The sequence below is a fragment of the Hordeum vulgare genome, chromosome 2H (assembly GCF_904849725.1).
Source record: "Hordeum vulgare subsp. vulgare chromosome 2H, MorexV3_pseudomolecules_assembly, whole genome shotgun sequence".
Classification (NCBI taxonomy): Eukaryota; Viridiplantae; Streptophyta; class Magnoliopsida; order Poales; family Poaceae; genus Hordeum; species Hordeum vulgare.
This window is the reverse complement of record NC_058519.1, coordinates 553,664,676-553,685,617: the sequence shown is the minus strand read 5'-3', so window position 1 is coordinate 553,685,617 and position 20,942 is coordinate 553,664,676. Positions and strand designations below refer to the sequence as shown.

Genomic DNA, 20,942 nt, shown 5'->3' with positions numbered 1-20,942 from the left:
TTGAACTGGATAAGTTGACACCCACTGAAATCTCTCTGCAAATGGCCGACAAATCAACCGCTCTCCCTATCGTCATTTGCGAGGATGTGCCTATTGTGGTTGCTAACGTCACTATCTTAACAGACTTTGTTATCTTGGATATTCCCGAGGATGATGCCATGGTTGTCATCCTCGGAAGACCCTTTTAAAACACCGCAGGGGTTGTTATAGATTGCAACAAAGTCAATGTCACTTTCCATGTCAACGGTAATATGCATATGGTGCACTTTCCGAAGAAACAATATCGAGTACATTGCATCAATGCTATCGAAAAAACTTCATCGATTCTTCTTGGGAGCTTTGAATGCCCTATTCCTCGTGTCAAGATGAAGTATGATTTGCTTGTTGGGGAAATACACATCCCCATTGAGGTGACCAAGTGACTATTCGAAAATTCTCCGTTCTCTTTTACGATTCGAAAAGGTTTGTCCAGGAGACTTGATCAACCTCATTGACGGATTTTCTTTCGATGACCATGAGATGGATGAATCGAGGAGTCACAAACCTCTGTTCCAAGCTTTCACTTTAGGTTGCTTAGAAGAAAGATGATAGATTTAGTTTAGTCTTCCCTGTTTTCTGTTTTAGCGTCCGGTAGAAAAGTACCCCAAAAATAGAAGTTCTCCGAACGTCCTGAAAATCAAGTACGATTTTTTCTGGATTTTTTGAAAAATTCTGAGACAAAGAGTTTGTCTGGGGGATGTACCAGTGGGCCACAAGCCATGACGGTGCGGGCACCCCCTAGCCACGCCACCCATGCTTGTGGGGCCCACAGGCACCCCCTCCACTCATTCTTGCTCTCATCTGTTTCTCCTACCTCCAAAAAAAATTGTTTCGCAGCTCAAACCGGTGTTCTTGCTCCTCTTGTTGGGATTTTCGATCTCTTTGCTCAAATCACCATTCTCGGAACTGTTTTTGGGAAATTACTCCTTGGTAAGTAACTCCTCCATTGGTCCAATTAGTTTTTGCTCTAGTGCCTTATACTTCGCGTATTTTTGCTGCCTTGGTGACCCTGTTCTTGAGCTTTGCATGCTAATTTTAGCTGGTCCCAAGTAGTTTTGATGCGTAATAAGGCCTCTAGGCACTAGTTGGAGTAGTTGCTACGAGTTTATTTGAGCCTTGTTCACTTTTCCTTAGAGTCACTGAAAATTTCAGAAAAGGAAGATGTTCATGAGAAACTTTCATGGTGGTTCCTTAAGCAAGAGAGGTCCCCGTCTTGCAATTCGGGGCCTGATCCTTACCAACCAAGGGACGCGCAGGTACAACAATGTGAATGGCCTTCTGATGAATTTATGATTGAGGCAGGTTTCAAAGATGAGTTTGATGCACTTGTTCACAACGTCGAACTTGAAGAATTCATATCCGATAAATGTGAACAGTATGTTGCTCTCACTGCCTCTTTTGTTCGTAGATTCAAATTTTCAGTTGGCCGTGACACATCGGTACTGTTTGATCTCTATGATAAATCGTATACCATGGATTTAGAGGATTTTAATAGAATTTGCAAAATACCTACTTGGGGTAGCCTCAATTATCCTCCTAAATCTTCGGTTAGACATTTTTTTCTCTCGTATTACTGTTGGAGAAACTAGAGATATGATGTTTGAGACTTATTAGTATTTGCTCGCTTGTTGATTATGACATTGATATGAGTTTACCGTGAGACCTAGATGTCACTTGCTTATGTGGTTTGCTTGTGATCTTGCTGAAATTCTGGTTATGAGTTAGACATAGTTGCAACAACAAGATCAAACAGAGTTCATCAAAGTTTTTCTTTTCTCTCTTTCAGTTTGTCAACTGAATTGCTTGAGGACAAGCAAGGCTTTAAGCTTCGGGGAGTTGATATGTCTCCGTCGTATCTACTTTTCCGAACTCTTTTGCCCTTGTTTTGGACTCTAATTTGCATGATTTGAATGGAACTAACCCGGACTAACGTTGTTTTCAACAGAATTGCCATGGTGTTGTTTTTGTGCAGAAATAAAAGTTTTTAGAATGACCTGAAAATTTACGGAGAATTTTTCTGGAATTAATGAAAAATACATGCGCAAAGATCTACCGGAGGGGGTGTGCCAGTCGGCCACAAGCCCAGACGGCGCGGCCACCCCCCCAGGCCGCACCAAACAGGCTTGTGGGGGCCCATGTGGCGCCACCGCCTCAAAACTCAGCTCTATTTATTCCGTCTCGCCTGGAAAAAAAAATCAGAGAGAAGGGGAGCTATAATAGCAAGGAGGCTGAATAATAATGCTAATGAAGGGGATTTCTTTGGTGGGATCTATGCCACTCGCATAGCAAATTTTCTTGGAGTACCCATCCGCGAAGGAGATCCCCCGCTCCATACAGCTTTCCTTGACCGCGTCGCTTTGACACGCTACCAGTTCCTTGAGAGGGATGATGAATCCCTCCTATACCATTTAATATTTAACCGGCAGCGTGTTTTCCATATTACCCTTCCTGCTCCTGCCCTCTTTGACTTTCAGGTAAAACGAAGATATTACATAACTAGAGGAGAGGTAGAGCAGTGCGAGAGGGAGGCAAAGGTTGCTCGTCTCTGTGAGGCAGCTATTCAGGCAGTGGCTGCAGCGCTCCCGTATAACCCCCATTATGATTTTGGGTATCGCCCGGACCATCCTTGGAAGTAGACCAACTTAGGCCAAAAGCCTAAGCTTGGGGGAGTACGTGTTTCTCACCGACTTTACATTCTTGCTTATGCTTTCACTTTGTTTGTCGGTGTTCACACTTTGCCACTGTATCATCCATGCTAGTTTATTTCTTTCTCTCGTTTTCTTTTCGTGTGTCTGTCTAGTTTCACTACAAGAAATATGGTTGATAATGACCCACCATTTTTGTCATTGAATATTTTTATTTTTTATATGGCTATGTTCTATTTGTAGGAGTAAAATAAGGATTAGGCGGTGGAGAGATGGCTGAGTGGTTGATAGCTCCGGTCTTGAAAACCGGTATAGTTCTAGGAACAATCGAGGGTTCGAATCCCTCTCTCTCCTTTTGCTTATTGAATACGTTTGTTTCTTTCATTTTTTTATTCTGTCCCTTATCTTTCTTTCATAAAAAGGAATGAATGGCTCGGCTAGATAGAATAACCGAGCCAGAACAGAAAAAAAGTAGAACAGGTATAAATAAGAAAATCTTAGTTAAGAGGGTTCATGTAAAGAACAGGTTCCAGGAAAGTCATTGTTTTCAATCTATGACCAAAATAAGAAGGTCAACAGTTGGCCGTCAAGAACGAACAAACTTGACCTTTGCTGGTTATTGGTCATGGATCCTATGACAAAAAATAGTTGGTCGTAGAATCTATTGACCAAAAAATAGGTCACTACCCATGCCCCTCATCTACATATGCTCTGATGTGGCCATGATGACATGGCACAAGGTGACGTGGCAAAATGCTGACATGGCACCATCCACGTGGTAGAAGGTGACGTGGCAAAAAAATGACATGGATACAACATATAATCTGACATGGCCCATTTTATTTTAATGTCTTTTTGGCCCAATTACTTGGTACGAACAGGGCCAAATTATTTGTGTGAAAAGTGGACCATAATCAATTCCTCCCTGAATTAGATCCAGGCCTTATTTCTCAAGGTTTGAGTCCAGTAAAGCATGTTTCAACAAGTAATATTAGGCCAACCAACTAATGAAATACCAGTGAACAACAGATATTTACAGATATATATATCTTTTGTTTCAGCAACACATACATCATAAATAATACACTATACAACAAGCCTCAACTCTAGGCTTGATGCCTCGAGTCTCAACACAGCCAACAGGCACAATTCAATGCCATCGATGTGGTACACTTCACAAAGGGGAAGGCCAGAGGCTTGTCCGAGGGACTCTTGGGCCCATTGATATGATGAAGCGACTCTCAATCATATTTTCACCGTCAAGCACAGAGATGGGGACAAAGGGAACCTTGTCACGGTTCTAACCAACCTTCTTCAGATATGAAGAGTCTTCCTTGATAATTAGTACATCATAATAGGATGTGCTGGGAGTGGTGATGTCCATCTGCACCAAAAAAAACATATCAATTAGAGAACCTCAAGCTCAAACCGTTCCAAACAATTGGATATTGCACAAAAAACAAAGTTCATCCATGTAAGTTCAGACTGATGCAAGCATAACATACTTAGAGAACGGGGTTTGTAAAACAGTAGTGGCTATGGACTGTGTTGTCTATTATAGTAAGATGAAACATTACAATGTCTAACACAAAATACATAGCAACATAACACCTCCAGAATAAAAGGCAAACTATAATTAAGATCCTGGAATATGTATGTTTACGCCTAAACAAGCAGCACCTCAACCATTTCAAGAATATAAAGAAACATTACTAGAAATGCATCTCCTTGCACATTAAAATGTCAAGTACAAGAAATAGATGTATTTCCATAAACATAGTAACACAGACATAGGTTCCACATACTAGATAAGGCACATCATTCAAAAGCTCCTTGGATCAAATAATCAGGAAGCAACATACATACAGTAGTTCCTGAAATCATACCTTGTTGCAACAGCAGAACATCTGTTTGGAACGAAGAGTGAAAGGAGAGCATGCTTCGTGGAGTCAATGATAATCATAGCACAATCAGACTGCGATGTCCTAGTGATCATGTTGGCATCACAGCGTCAAGGAGCATCAATGATACTGCAGGAGTACTTTGTGGCCTCAAACTTTCACATATCAATATCAACGGTGATACCTCTCTCAAAATCAGCCTTGAGCTGGTCAATCACCCAGACTTACTTGAACGAACTTCATGAGACACCAGCTCTCTGAAGAAAATAAACTAGGCACCCATTTGTTAAAATACTATAAGAAACTCTTAATCATACACCAACACTGCATCTACCTAGATGGCTATCAATTGTTGTTCAACAAAATATACATACACTCGTACTACCTATACATGATATGCAATCTCTACTATCCTCAAATACTCCATCCATAGAGAAATATAAGAGTGTTTAGATCACTACTTTAGTGTTAGACAATGGCACAAGAATTTTAAAGTGATGCACTACATTTCTATACAAGGAATGCGAACTTCTGCTCTGCATAGACACAGTACAACAGGGGCTCCTTGTTCCTATACATATGCATGCAAAATAACACGTTCAATATTAAGACATCCATCATATGCCTAATAAGTTAGCAAAGGACTAAAAGATGATATAACCACACATATATCATGGATTGAAAAAGAGCATCAGTAGTGTAGTTTACCTTTGCTTCTTTCACTTTGATGTGACATTTAGGTCAGCAAAAACAATTGTTTGCTTCTCTCTGCAAATACATTGCACAATTAAGTTTCAGTTAGATAATACTAGTTGTTTTAGGAATTATATGTACATTCTATAAATTTACAAAAAAGATAGACCATTAACATCAAATATGTAACACATTCAGAATACGTACATTATCACATCCCTATTACCAATTCCTAAGCAGAAAATGAGGAACTTAAGAGATCAAAGATGTGTACGACATCTACAAGCATACACCAACAGATGCACATTAACAGATCAAATGGGCGGTGGTATAAAAAACGAGTAAGATGTGTACGACATCTCCAAGCATACACCAACAGAGGCACATTAACGAAAATAATAGATCTGGAAACTCAATTCAAGCGTCTCCTCAGAGCCCTAAGGCTGACAATTACTACTTCCGATTTCAGATAAGAAAAGAGGAGATATGAATCTTCACACCAGAAAAAAAAGATGTTCATCATGATTTTCCACTCCCTTTTGTCTGGAATATACATGCAAGGATCCCAACATAGAACTTGCATCGTGTATCGTCAAGAGTTCTACTGTACACTTTCCACCTAATAATGTGGTCTTCTATTTCCTCTACAAGCAATGTGTTGGTAGAAAAATGTGCAAGTATTCGTGTGAATATAGACAGGTACACCTTGCCAACCTCACAACGATAATAAACATTACTATAGCTGGACACGAGAAGGACGCGACGCAACAGTCATTACCACACAATTGAAAAGACATTACCTCGCTGAAGTGAAAATATTTAGCCATGACCTGAGGGAATCTTCTACGCCATGTTAGCCTTACGTACTTCTTTCTTTCTAAATATACAAGCTAAAGCCATGGTGCTGATGTTTTATTTAGTCATATAAAATATTCTTTCTGATACTACCTCAAGAATTCTCAACCATAAAGTCATAATGTTCTATCTCAGCCACATTGCATCTTCTTCCTGTGTGCTTCTCACGCATCAAAGAATATGTTGGTCTTCTAACCTGTAGATGTTGGTACAATCACTTCCAACTCTATCTAGGTATGGTTGTTTTCCTTAATTGTACCTGTAGATGTAGATTGACACAGCTGCAGCAACAACACCTGCACACGATCCATGCGTTATTAGACCGGAGAGGAACAACACACCCAGTGGGAGAAGAACAAGATGATGATCTGACCTGGTGCACCTCCTTTGGGCTCGTCATGGACATGGCTAGGGTTTCGGGCATCATCAAGGAGAGAGACAGGGATGCTAGAGGCGGTGGTCCTCCACGGCGACCGGAGAGGTGAAGAGACCGGCGATGCTTGGTCAAGGAGGAGAGGAGGCGGTGCTCTGCTGCCCGGCCATGGTGGCGGTGGCTCCTCCTAATCCCCATACCCATCCTCATCGAACGAAGAGGAGAATAGCCACACCATCTGGCATCTGAGGGAGGGAGGGAGGGTGTGGCCGCCGGAGTCGCCGTCTCCGCACCCTAGCTCTTGCGCCTCCGCCGTCTGGCCAGCTCGATGGAGCGGTGTGCAGTGAAGCACGCGCACGCCGGCGAGCTAGCTAGTACTCCCCTCCTGCTGTCGTCGTTGTCAGATCCACGCCCATGGCGCGCGATGTTGAAGATGAACACGAGATGAGGTGATGTGAGGGGAGGGGAGGAGAAGATGGTGCATGAAGAAGGAGGGGAGGGGTTTACCGGTGCCGGATCCGGACACCTCTAGCCTCGCCGTCGCCGGATGTGGCGGATCGAGGCGAATTGGTAGGATGGTGGTTGAAACCCTAGCTAGATACGGGCGCGGTGGAAGGTGGGGGTGTAGTTTCTGGCCGGAGATGAGGGAGGAGCGGACCTAAGGGAGCTATGGGGCGTGTCGCACGCCGCTGGAGCTTCGGAACTGGCCGGCGTGGGTGGTGGGGGCGGCGAGGGAGAGAGACGCAAGCAAGTGCTTGTGGCTGGGCTCTCCCTCTCGTGGGAGAGACGGAGAGAGAAAGAGATGAGCGAGGGTTCTTTTTCTTTTTAGTTTCTCCTTTTCTTTAGATAGAAAATGGATGGATGTGGGATGGACAAATGTATAAATGGTTGGATGGACGGATGGATGCCATGTCATGATCTGTGTCACAGGAACCTCCACCAATGAGAATAAAGCACATGATTTTTTCCACCGATTCAGTTGAAAGTGAGCCAAAGTTAAAGTATAGATGCCTCATAGTTTGTTCATGTTTTTTCCCAAAAATCATTTTAGGTAAAAAAAAAAAGTATATATTAAATCTGGCTAGAAAATAGGTATTGAAGCTGGGCTCACATAGATCAGTTTATTGAGCTGCAATTTTGAGGACGATGATAGTTTGGTCATATAAATGCACTATAGAAATTTCATACCATATGGATAAATAAAAATGGTACTTCCTTCAAAAAAATAGTACTTCCTTCACAATGCTCTCCATTGAACTAAAAATTGGGAAAAAATTATTGAGGGAAATAGGATACATTAAATTGAGCTAAAATTCGGTGGAGGGAGGTTTTATGGGCAGTGTCATGCCCTGGTAAGTTTTCAGCAATTATAAAAGCAATATAAAATATAGTTGCTTCACAAACTGAAAATACAAAACTTTGCAAATTTGTCAAGGACAATTTAATAGGCTAATAGAGCTAATTTGTTTTATGAGGCAATGATTTGGGTAGGAAAGAGTGCCCAAAAATATTGAGGGCACTCAAGAAAATATAAATTCCGACCTGTCAACGTACTTATACTTTGTGGTCTTGTCGACACCTATACAAGACACGTAGGTGAAATTGTCGAGTTGTCTGCCCTGTCACCTCTATTTAAGCCTATGACCTTCTTAATTTTGTCATGGAGGACCTACAATGCGGGTATAAATAGAGCTACACATGTCAGTGACCATTTTGTGCAATGGGATTATGACCTTCTAGGTAGAAATGGTCAAAAATTTCTAGGGTTTGGACCCTCTTAGACACGTCATGACCTTTTTGTATATTTTAGTCATAGATCTATGACCAATAAAACCGCCGTCATTATTTTTTTGTCATAGACGAGCTTATTTCTTGTAGTGTTTGAGAAAACCCAAAAAGATTTTCTTGTCCTTCTTTTGCTTGTTGGGAGCTTTCCCGTGTAAATAGTTTTCTTTTTCTTTGGGTCAAGGTAGAAGACTTGGGTTGCAACGTTTAGTGGCTCTCGCATGCATATCTGTTTATCTGTCAAAGAGCCATATTACTTTGTCATCTCCTTTGTGTTTGCCTGCAGATTCTAGCTTTAGTCCAAAGCACGAGCACTCTTATTATTGTTCACATCATTCGGTCGTGCAAGTGAAAGGCAGTAATGATGATATATGATGAAGTGACTGAGCTTGGAAAAGCTGGTATGACCTCGATCTATTTTGTTTTTGTAAATATGACTAGCTCATCATGCCAGTTTCAGCTTTGTTGTGAGAGAAACATGTTTGCAATGACAACTTAGAGATCATAGTTTCTGATGCCATGCTTAATTAGCTAGGAGCTTATAATGGTTTGTCTTGGATGCCAACATGAATTTTGAGATGACTATGATGTAGTATGATAGGATGGTATCCTCCTTTGAATGTTTCAAGTGGCTTGACTTGGCGCATGTTCACGCATGTAGTTGAAACAAAATCAACATAGCCTCTATGATATTCATGTTCATGGTGATTTATGTCCTACTCATGCTTGCGCTCAATGTTGGTTAATCTCAATGCATTTTGACGACTGTGGTCGCTCTCTAGTTGGTCGCTTCCCAGTCTTTTGCTAGCCTTCACTTGTACTAAGCGGGAATATTGCTTGTGCATCCACATCCATAAACCCAAAGTTGTTCCATATGAGTCCAGCATACCTACCTATATGCGGTATCTACCTGCCGTTCCAAGTAAATTTCCATGTGCCACTCTCTAAATCTTCAAGAAATAATCTGTTTTGCATGCCCGAACCACTCATGTGGTGACAGGGGGCTATCAGTATCTTCCGTGCTAGGCGTGTTATCCTCCATATGTGTTTATTCACTATCATTCACGAGAAAGGGGACGGTAATTGGAATGCCCAGTTCCATGCTCAAATCGATAAGATAATTACAAACAAAACTCCCCCTGATTGATGTTGGTATGGACGGCACCCGAGGATTCGGCTAGTCGTGGAGTGTGATTGATCGGTGGTGGGGGAGTCAAAACTTCACTTTTCTCTTTGGGAACCGCCTATAGCATGTGTAGCGTGGAAGATGGTCAGAACTCTTGGTCATTACGTTGACAATGAAAGCATGCTACCCAAAATTATTATCTCTGTTTTCAAAGCTTGAGCTCTGGCACCTCTGCAAATCAATGATTCCCTCTGTGAAGGGCCTGTCTATTTATGTTCCTGTTGAGTCATCCTCCTCTTATAAAAGCACCAATTAGAGAGCACCTCCTGTTGAGTCATACTACTTTGCTACTGATACTTTGCTGCAGATACTAAATCTTTCAGGTGTGGTTGAATTGACAACTCAACTGCTAATACTTGAGAATATTCTTTGGCTTCCCCTTGAGTCGAATCAATAAATTTGGGTTGAATACTCTACCCTCGAAAATTGTTGCGATCCCCTATACTTGTGGGTTATCTAGACCATTTTCTGGCGTCGTTGCCGGGGAAGCACAACTATATTCTCTGAGTCACTTGGGATTTACATCTGCTGATCACTATGAGGAATGTGAAAGATCCAAGAACTAAATCTTGCCCTCAACTATGAGGACGGGAAAGGAACTGCCATCTAGCTCTGCACTTGATTCACCTTCAGTTATGAGTAAGTTTGCGACACCACCTCCTGCTAGAAATCTTGATATGTCGCATGTGCTTGATGATGCTACTTTTGCTGCCCATGATGCTTATGATGATGATATGCTTGATACTGCTTTGCCTGATGATGTTATGCTTGATACTGCTTTGCCACTAGGTGCATTCCTTGATGCACAAATTGCTAGAGTTGCTGCTAGATGTGATGATACTTCTGAAACTGCTGATACTATTGAAGTAGAACTTGCTATTTCGCCTGCTAGAACTAGCTCTCCTAGATATGATTTGCCTGATATGCCTGAGTGTTATGTTATGGAGGGAGAGATAGCTGAGAATTTTCTTGCATGTAAGGATAGCTATGATGTTGAGAAATTACTGCTCAAGTGGATAGCCTAAATACGACCCGAAGTTTGCTACTTCGCCTATCTTTGTGACCGATAAGGATTATGAATTCTCTGTCGACCCTGAGTTAATCACTCTGGTTGAATCTGATCCTTTTCACGGTTATGATTCTGAAACGGTTGTAGCCCATCTTACCAAATTGCACGATATAGCCAGCCTATTCACTAATGAGGAAAAGATCTGCCACTACTATATCCTCAAGTTGTTTCCTTTCTCGCTAAAGGATGATGCTAAGACCTGGTTCACTTCTCTTGCTCCTGGTTGTGTGCGTAGCCCCCAGGATATCGTCTACTACTTCTCTCAGAAATATTTCCCTGCCCATAAGAAGCAAGCTTCCTTGCGAGAAATATACAACTTTGCACAAGTTGAGGAAGAGAGTCTCCCACGAGCTTGGGGGAGGCTCGTCCAGCTACTGAATGCTTTGCCTGATCACCCTCTTCAGAAGAATGAAATACTTGGTATCTTCTATAATGGACTTACCGATGCTTCTAGAGACCACCTAGATAGTTGTGTTGGTTGTGTTTTTAGGGAACAAACCGTAGAACAAGCTGAGATCCTACTGAATAACATCTTGTGCAATGAGAATGCTTGGACTATTCCCGAACCACCTCCTAAGCCAACTCCGAAGAAAAGAGGTATTCTATTCCTCAGTCTCGAAGATATGCAAGAAGGTAAGAAATCTATGAAGAGAAAGGCATTAAATCTGAAGATGTCAAAAATCTACCACCTATCGAAGAGATCCATGGTCTTGATAACCCGATACAGGTAGTAGAAGTAAATTCTCTGCGTAGATTCGATGAGAGCGATATTCCTTTTAATAAGCCTGCTAGCTTATGTGTGGATGAATTTGATATCTTTGTTGCCAAACAACAGAGTTTCAATGATTATGTTAGCAGACAATTGGAACAGAATGCTCGCATGCTTAGTCATTTAAGTGCTTGTGTGGACAGAAATGTCAATGATCTTAAGCTTCTGAGTAAACATGCCGCTATGGTTACTACTCAAGTAGAACCAGTACTTAAGGCTCAGAATGACTTGCTCAATGAGTTGAATGATAATTCTGTCAGAGTCGTCACTAGAGGCGGTAGAATGACCCAGGAACCTTTGTATCCTGAGGGTCATCCGAAGAGAATTGAACAAGATTCTCAAGGAGTTAGCACTGATGCACCTAGTCATCCTAGAGAGAAGAAGAAAGATGATAGGAACTTGCACGCTAGCAACCCTGTTGCTGCTACACCTGAGAGTCCAAACAATGTCTCTGTCTCTAATGCTGAAACACAATCTGGTGATGAACATGAGCCTAAGCATAATATCAATAGTGATGTTCATGATGATGCTCAACCTAGCATTGATAAGGATGTTGAGATTGAACCTGTTGATCTTGATGACCCACGGCCTAAGAATAAGATATACGATAAGAACGACTTCGCTGCTAGGAAGCATGGTAAAGAAAGGGAACCATGGGTTCAAAAACCTATGCCCTTTCCTCCCAGACCATCCAAGAAAAAGGATTATAAGGATTTTGAGCGATTCGTTGAAATGATTAGACCTGTCTTTCTGCAAATGCGTTTGACAGATATGCTCAAAATGTCTCTGTATGCTAAGTACATGAAATATATTGTGACTAATAAAAGGAGGATACCTGAGGTTGAGATTTCCACCATGCTCGCTAATTATACCTTCAAGGGTGAAACTCCTATGAAACTAGGTGATCCCGAAGTGCCCACTATACCTTGCTCCATTAAAGGCAACTACGTTAGAACTGCTTTATGCGATCTTGGAGCCGGTGTTAGTGTTATGCCTCTTTCTCTTTATCGTAGGATTGAACTGGATAAGTTGACACCGACTGAAATTTCTGTGCAAATGGCCGACAAATCAACTGCTTTCCCTATCGGCATTTGCGAGGATGTGCCTGTTGTGGTTGCTAACGTTGCTATCTTAACGGACTTTGTTATTCTGGATATTCCCAAGGATGATGCCATGGCGGTCATCCTTGGAAGACCATTTTTAAACACTGTAGGGGCTGTTACAGATTGCAACAAAGGCAATGTCACTTTCCATGTCGACGGTAATGAGCATACGGTGCACTTTCCGAAGAAACAATATCGAGTACATTGCATCAATGCTATCGATAAGACTTCATCGATTCTTATTGGGAGCTTTGAATGCCCTATACCTCCTGTTAAGATGAAGTATGATTTGCTTGTTAGGGAGATTCATATCCCCATTGAGGTAACCTAGTGACTATTCAAAAATTCTCCGTCTTCTTTTGCGATTCGAAATTTTTTGTCAAGGAGACTTGATCAACCTCATTGATGGATTTCTTTCGATGAACATGAGATGGATGAATCGAGGAGTCACAAACCTCTATTCCAAGCTTTTCACTTTCGGTTGCTTAGAAGAAAAATGATAGATTTAGATTAGTTTTCCCTATTTTTTGTCTTAGCGTCCCATAGAAAAGTACCCCAAAAATAAAAGTTCTCCGAATGTCGTGAAAATCAAATATGATTTTTTCTGGAACTTTTAAAAAATACAAAGACGAAGAGCTAGTCAGGGGGTTGCACCAGTGGGCCACAAGCCCTGGAGGCGCGGGCACCCCCAGGCCGCCCCTACCAGGCTTGTGGGGCCCATGTGCACCCCCTCCACTCATTCTAGCTCCCATCTGCTTCTCCTACCTCCAGAAAAAATCGTTTCGCAGCTCAAACCCGTGTTCTTGCTCTTCTTGCTAGGATTTTCAATCTCCTTGCTCAAAGCACCATTCTCCAAACTATTTTGGGGAAATTTCTGCTTGGTAAGTGACTCATCCATTGGTCCAATTAGTTTTTGCTCTAGTGCCTTATACTTCGCGTATTTTTGCTGCCTTGGTGACCCTGTTGTTGAGCTTTGCATGCTAATTTTAGCTGGTCCCAAGTAGTTTTGATGCGTAATATGGCCTTTAGGCACTTGTGGGAGTAGTTGCTATGAGTTTTGTTGAGCCTTGTTCACTTTTCCTTAGAGTCACTAAAAATTTCAGAAATTTTCAGAGATAGAAAAGGGAAAAGATGAGGAGGTCCTTAAGAGGCTCTTCAAGCCGTGACCCCAAGGATGATGGAAGTGAGAAGAAGCCCAAGTATCCGGTCCCTCGAGTTGCAGAAGTTCGAGCGTGCGAATGGCCAAGCGACGTGTTCTTACGCGTCGCTGGACTTTATGAGGATTTTTATCACTTGGTGGAGAACGCGAGCCTTACCGCCTTCGTTGAAGATAAGTATCCGCAATACCTCCTCCACACTAATATTTTTGTGCAAAGCTTTAACTTCTATCCAAGGAAGAATCCTCCTATGGTTGAGTTGAAATTATATGATATCCCCCAGCGCATGTCACTCCAGGGATTTTGCAATGTTTGCAAATTACCTTATGTTGGGGATATTCATGAACCTCGTCCATGGGACTTGGAGGCTTTCATCGATACAGTTGATGTAGGAGAGGAGAGAGGAGTGTCTTGCGCTAGAGCTGCTAGCATACATTTTCCCGTGCTTCGGTACTTCTCATTATTCGTGGGAAAATGTTTGATTGGCCATGGGAAAGTTGGGTCCCTTAGCTCCCCAGATCTTGCGGTCTTGCACGAAGCCCTTTAAAATGATAAAACTTATAGCTTGGGCGCTATAGTAGCTCAATGGTTGAACACGAACCATTCTAAAGGCGTTGTCTATGGAGGTATCTATGCTACTCGTCTTGCTAGACATTTTGAGATACCTATTAGACTGGACGAGGAAGAAGAGATTCTTCTTCCCGAGAGATATCTAGATTACGATAGCATGGTTCGCCATGACTTTCTTGATAGAGATATAAATAGAAGCATGATTTATAACCTGGTATTTAGTCAGGGTACTCGTGAGACTATTACTTTGCCTGCTCCTTCTTTGTTCAATCTTCATGCAGGCAGGTACATTATTATGCCATCGGACATCTACGCATATTGGGGCTTAGCCCAACCACAGGTGCTCGTGCCCGAGCTACCAGTCGAGTACCAGACGCCAGTTTATCAGTGGGAGCCAGAGGAGCTCACACAGAAGTGGCATCCTCAGTCCACTCCGGAGTACCCTGGAGCTGGTTATTTCCCTCCTTGGGAGTATACCAACTTAGGCCAAAAGCCTAAGCTTGGGGGAGTACGTGTTTCTCACCGACTTTACATTCTTGCTTATGCTTTCACTTTGTCTGTCGGTGTTCACACTTTGCCACTGTATCATCCATGCTAGTTTAGTTTCTTTCTCAAGTTTTCTTTTCGTGTGTCTGTCTAGTTTGAGAAAACCCAAAAATATTTTCTTTTTCTTCTTTTGCTTGTTGGGAGCTTTCCCGTGTAAATAGTTTTGTTTTTCCATGGGTCAAGGTAGAAGACCATGGTTACAATGTTTAGTGGCTCTCGCATGCATATCTGTTTATCTGTTAAAGAGCCATATTACTTTGTCTTCTCCTTTGTGTTTTCCTGCAGATTCCAGCTTAGTCCAGTGCACAAGCACTCTTATTATTGTTCACATCATTCAGTCGTGCAAGTGAAAGGCAATAATGATGATATATGATGAAGTGACTGAGCCTGGAAAAGCTGGTATGAACTCCATCTATTTTGTTTTTGTAAATATGACTAGCTCATCGTTCCTGATTCAGCTTTGTTGTGAGAGAAACATGTTTGCAATGACAACATAGAGATCATAGTTTCTGATGCCATGCTTAATTAGCTAGGAGCTTATAATGGTTCGTCTTGGATGCCAACATGAATTTTGAGATGACTATGATGTAGTATGATAGGATGGTATCCTCCTTTGAATGATTCAAGTGGCTTGACTTGGCGCATGTTTATGCATGTAGTTGAAACAAAATCAACATAGCCTCTATGATATTCATGTTCATGGTGATTTATATCCTACTCATGCTTGCACTCAATGTTGGTTAATCTCAATGCATTTTGAGGACTGTTGTCGCTCTCTAGTTGGTCGCTTCCCAGTCTTTTGCTAGCCTTCACTTGTACTAAGCGGGAATACTGCTTGTGCATCCACCTCCATAAACCCAAAGTTGTTCCATATGAGTCCACCATACCTACCTATATGCGCTACCTGCCGTTCCAAGTAAATTTGCATGTGCCACTCTCTAAACCTTCAAGAAATAATCTGTTTTGCATGCCCGAGCCGCTCATGTGGTGACAGGGGTCTATCAGTATCTTCCATGCTAGGCGTGTTATCCTCCATATGTGTTTATTCACTATCATTCACGAGAAAGGGGCCGGTAATTTGAATGCCCAGTTCCATGCTCAAAGCAAAAAGATAATTGCAAACAAAACTCCCCCTGGATTGATGTTGGTATGGACGGCACCTGAGTATTCGGCTACTCGTGGAGTGTGATTGATCGGTGGTGGGGGAGTCAAAACTTTGCTTTTCTGTTTGGGAACCTCCTATAGCATGTGTAGCGTGGAAGATGGTGAGAACTCTTAGTCATTGCGTTGACAATGAAAGCATGCCGCCCAAAATTATTATCTCTGTTTTCAAAGCTTGAGCTCTCGCACCTCTGCAAATCAATGCTTCCCTCTGCGAAGGGTTTGTCTATTTATGTTCCTGTTGAGTCATCCTCCTCTTATAAAAGCACCAATTAGAGAGCACCTCTGTCATTTTTATGCTTTGCTTTTAACTATGATTGAGTATGATTATGACTGGATCTTCTTTGCCATGAATTACAATGTTTAGTCAGCCCTTGGTCTTTGAAGGTGCTCTGCATTTATGTTTTGCGGTTTCAGAAAGAGCTAGCGAGATACCATATGTTCGTACTGCTTCATGATTGTCTTGATTGAAGTGTTGACGTTTGATACTTATTATTATTTGCTCGCTAGTTGATTATGCCATTGATATGAGTTTACCGTGAGACCTAGATGTCATTTGCTTATGTGGTTAGCTTGTGATCTTGCTGAAATTCTGGTTATGAGTTAGACATAGTTGCAACAACAAGATCAAACAGAGTTCGTAAAAGTATTCTTTTGTCTCTTTCAGCTTGTCAACTGAATTGCTTGAGGACAAGCAATGTTTTAAGCTTGGGGGAGTTGATACGTCTCCATCGTATCTACTTTTCCAAACTCTTTTGCCCTTGTTTTGGACTCTAATTTGCATGATTTGAATGGAACTAACCCGGACTAATGTTGTTTTCAGCAGAATTGCCATGGTGTTGTTTTTGCGCAGAAATAAAAGTTCTTGGAATGACCTGAAAATTTACAGAGAATTTTTGTGGAATATATAAAAAATATTGTCGCAAGAATTAGCGGAGGAAGTGGAGCCGTGAGCCCACAAGCCTACCAGGCGCGGGGCCCCCCTGGACGTGCCTAGCAGGCTTGTGGAGCCCACAACGCTCCACCGCCTCTAATTTCAGCTCTATTTAGTCCGTCTCGCCCGGAAAAAAAATCAAGGAGAAGAGTTCATCGCCTTTTACGATACTGAGGCGCCGCCACCTCCTGTTCTTCATCTGGAGGGCAGATCTCGAGTCCGTTTTGGGCTCCGGAGAGGGGAAATCGTCGCCATCGTCATCATCAACCTTCCTTCATCGCCAATTCCATGATGCTCTTCACCGTTCGTGAGTAATCTCATCGTAGGCTTGCTGGACAGTGATGGGTTGGATGAGATCTATCATGTAATCTGAACCTATTATGTTCTCGCCAATATATGTGTGCTCTTGATCCTATCTTGCAAGTTGTAGTCACCTACTATGTGTTATGACCCGGCAACCCCGGAGTGACAATAGCCGGAACCCGCTAAGTGTTAATGCGTTGGTCCGGTTCTTTATTAAAAGGAGAACCTTAATATCATGTAGTTCCCATTAGGACCCCGCTGCCACGGGAGGGATGGACAATAGATGACATACGGAATACATGCCTACATTAGATTGACGAACTGGAGCTAGTTACTTATCTCTTCGTGTTATAACTATTGCATGATGAATAGCATCCATCATAATGATCCATCACCGATCCAATGCCTACGATTCTTTTCCTACTGGTCCTTGCTACGTTACTTTGCTGCTACTACTGTTACTGCTGCTACTGGTTACTGTTGCTACTGCTGCTATCATACTACTTTGCTACTAATACTTTGCTGCAGATACTAAATCTTTCAGGTGTGGTTGAATTGACAACTCAACTGCTAATACTTGAGAATATTCTTTGGCTTCCCCTTGAGTCGAATCAATAAATTTGGCTTGAATACTCTACCCTCGAAAACTTTTGCGATCCCCTATACTTGTGGGTTATTAGTTATCAGGATCTTGTATTATGAACTAATAAAGAGACTTGCCGATAACGAGATTGAAATAGGTATAGGGATACCGACGATCAAATCTCGGGCAAGTAACATACCGAAGGACAAAGGGAATGGTATACGGGATTATATGAATCCTTGGCATAGAGGTTCAACCGATAAGATCTTCGTAGAATATGTAGGATCCAATATGGACATCCAGGTCCCGCTATTGGATATTGACCGAGGAGTGTCTCAGGTTATGTCTGCATAATTCTCGAACCCGCAGGGTCTGCACACTTAAGGTTCGGTGACGTTTCGGTATAGTTGAGTTATAGGTGTTGGTGACCGAAGTTTTGTTCACAGTCCCGGATGAGATCGCGGATGTCACGAGGGTTTCCAGAATGGTCCGGAAACAAAGATTGATATATAGGATTGTTTCATTTGGCTTTCGGAAAGATTTCGGGCATTGTCGGCAGTGTACCGGGAGTGACGAATGGGTTCCGGGTTTTTACAAGGAGGGGCCACCCACCCGGGAGAGAACCTAATAGGCCCATGGGTGGCGCACCAGCCCTTGGTGGGCTGGTGAGGCCAGCTCAATAGGACTATTTCGGCCAAGAGAAAAAATCAAAGGAGAAAAAAAAGAGGAGGTGGGAAGGAAGGAAGGAAGGGACTCCTCCTTCCAAACCGAATTGGAGTGGGAGTCCCTCCTCCTCCACTCGGTCGACGCCCTAGGGGCTCCCTTGAGCCCCAAGCTAGCCCCTCCCCTCCTCCTATATATACTAGAGGTTTTAGGGTTTTTGAGACACAAGTTTGCCACGTGCAACCCTAAACCTCTACTTCGTAGTTCTTCCTCTAGATCGGTTTTCTGTGGAGCTCGGGCGGAGCCCTGCAGGAATAGATCATCACCATCACCGGTGCGCCGTCACGCTGCCGAAGAACTCATCTACTTCCCTGTCTCTCTTGCTGGATCAACAAGGTGGAGATCGTCATCGAGCTGTACGTGTGCTGAACGCGGAGGTGTCGTCCGTTCAGTGCTAGATCGGGACGGATCATGGGACGATGGTGATTTGAATCACGAAGCTGTTCCACTACATCAACTGCGTTTATTAACGCTTCCCGCTTAGCGATCTACAAGGGTATGTGGATCCGATATCCCTCTCGTAGATGAACATCACCATGATAGGTCTTCGTGTGCGTAGGAAATTTTTTGTTTCCCATGCAACGTTCCCCATCAGTGGCATCATGAGCTAGGTTCATGCGTAGATGTAATCTCGAGTAGAACACAAAAGTTTTTTATGGGCGTTGATGTTTGATTTGCTGCCTTCCTTAGTCTTTTCTCGATTCGGCGATATTGTTGGATTGAAGTGGCCCGGACCAACCTTACTCGTACGCTTACGAGAGACCGGTTTCATCGACTAACACGCAGCTTGTTGCATAAAGATGACTGGCGGGTGTATGTTTCTTCAACTTTAGTTGAATCGGATTTGACCGAGGCGGTCCTTGGAGAGAGGTTAAATAGCAATTTGCACATCACCTTGTGGTTTTGCGTAAGTAAGATGCGATCATACTAGATACTCATAGCAGCCACGTAAAACATGCAACAACAAATTAGAGGACGTCTAACTTTTTTTTGCACGGTATGCATGTGATGTGATATGGCCAAAGACATGATGTGATATATTGGATGTATGATATGATCATGTTTTAATAGTTAATATCGACTTGCACATCGATGCTACGGCAACTGGTAGGAGCCATATGGTTGTCTTTAAACTAACGTTTGTGTTTGCAGATGCGTTTACTATATTGCTAGGTTGTAGCTTTAGTAGTAATAGCATTGATAGCACGACAACCTCGATGGCGGCACGATGATGGAGATCATGGTGTGGCGTCGGTGACGATGAAGTTCATGCCGGTGCTTTGGTGATGGAGATCAAGAAGCACAAGATCATGGCCATATCATGTCACTTATGAATTGCATGTGATGTTAATCCTTTATGCACCTTATCTTGCTTAGAATGACGGTAGCATTATAAGGTGATCCCTCACTAAAATTTCAAGATAAAATTGTGTTCTCCCCGACTGTGCACCGTTGTGACAGTTCGTCGTTTCGAGACACCACGTGATGATAGGGTGTGATAGACTCAACGTTCACATACAACGGGTGCAAAACAGTTGCACACGCGGAACACTCGGGTTAACTTGACGAGCCTAGCATGTACAGACATGGCCTCGGAACACAAGAGACCGAAAGGTCAAGCATGAATCGTATGGTTGATATGATTAGCATAGAGATGTTTACCACTGAAACTACACTCAACTCACGTGATGATCGGACTTGAGTTAGTGAATTTGGATCATGCCACACTCAAATAACTAGAGGGATGTCTATTTGAGTGGGAGTTTATTAGTAATATGATTAGCTAAACTCTAATTGTCTTGAACATAGTCTAAGTAAACTTTGCAATATTTTATGTTGTAGATCAATGGCTCACGCAGTAGCAACCCTGAATTTCAATACGTTCCTAGAGAAAGCTAAGCTGAAAGATGATGGTAATAACTTTGTAGACTGGGCTTGTAATCTTAGGCTTATCCTACAAGCTGGGCAAAAGATTATGTCCTTGATGCAGCGCTAGGAGATGAACCACCCGCTATGGCTGATCAAGATGTTTTGAACGTTTGGCAAGCACGTAAGGAGGACTACTCAGTAGTTCAATGTGCAGTCTTGTATGGCTTAGAACCGGGACTTCAACGACGCTTTTGAATGTCATGGAGCATATGAGATGTTCCAGGAGTTGAAGTTTATCTTTGAGAAGAATGCCCGGATCGAGAGGTATGAGACCTCCGATAAATTCTATGCTTGCAAAATGGAGGAGAATTCGTCTGTCAGTGAACATGTGCTCAAAATGTCTGGGTACTCAAACCGTCTAGCAGAGCTGGGGATTGAACTCCCGCAATAGGCTATCACTGACAGAATTCTTCAATCACTGCCACCTAGCTACAAGAGCTTTGTGTTGAACTATAACATGCAAGGGATGAATAAGTCACCCCGCGAGTTATTTGCGATGCTGAAAGTCGCGGAGACAGAAATCCGGAAAGAACATCAAGTGTTGATGGTCAATAAGACCACTGGTTTCAAGAGAAACGGCAAAGGCAAGAAGGGTAACTCCAAGAAGAGCGGCAAAAT

The 20,942-nt window shown here is 42.6% G+C and overlaps 1 non-coding gene across 1 annotated transcript; it reads left to right on the top strand.

Annotated features, from left to right (window-relative positions):
• Nucleotides 1–2,950: 2,950 nt before the first annotated feature.
• TRNAS-UGA lies at nt 2,951–3,038 on the top strand. Its single transcript has one exon. It is a non-coding gene; the product is annotated as a tRNA-Ser (tRNA).
• The last annotated feature ends 17,904 nt before the right edge of the window (nt 3,039–20,942 follow it).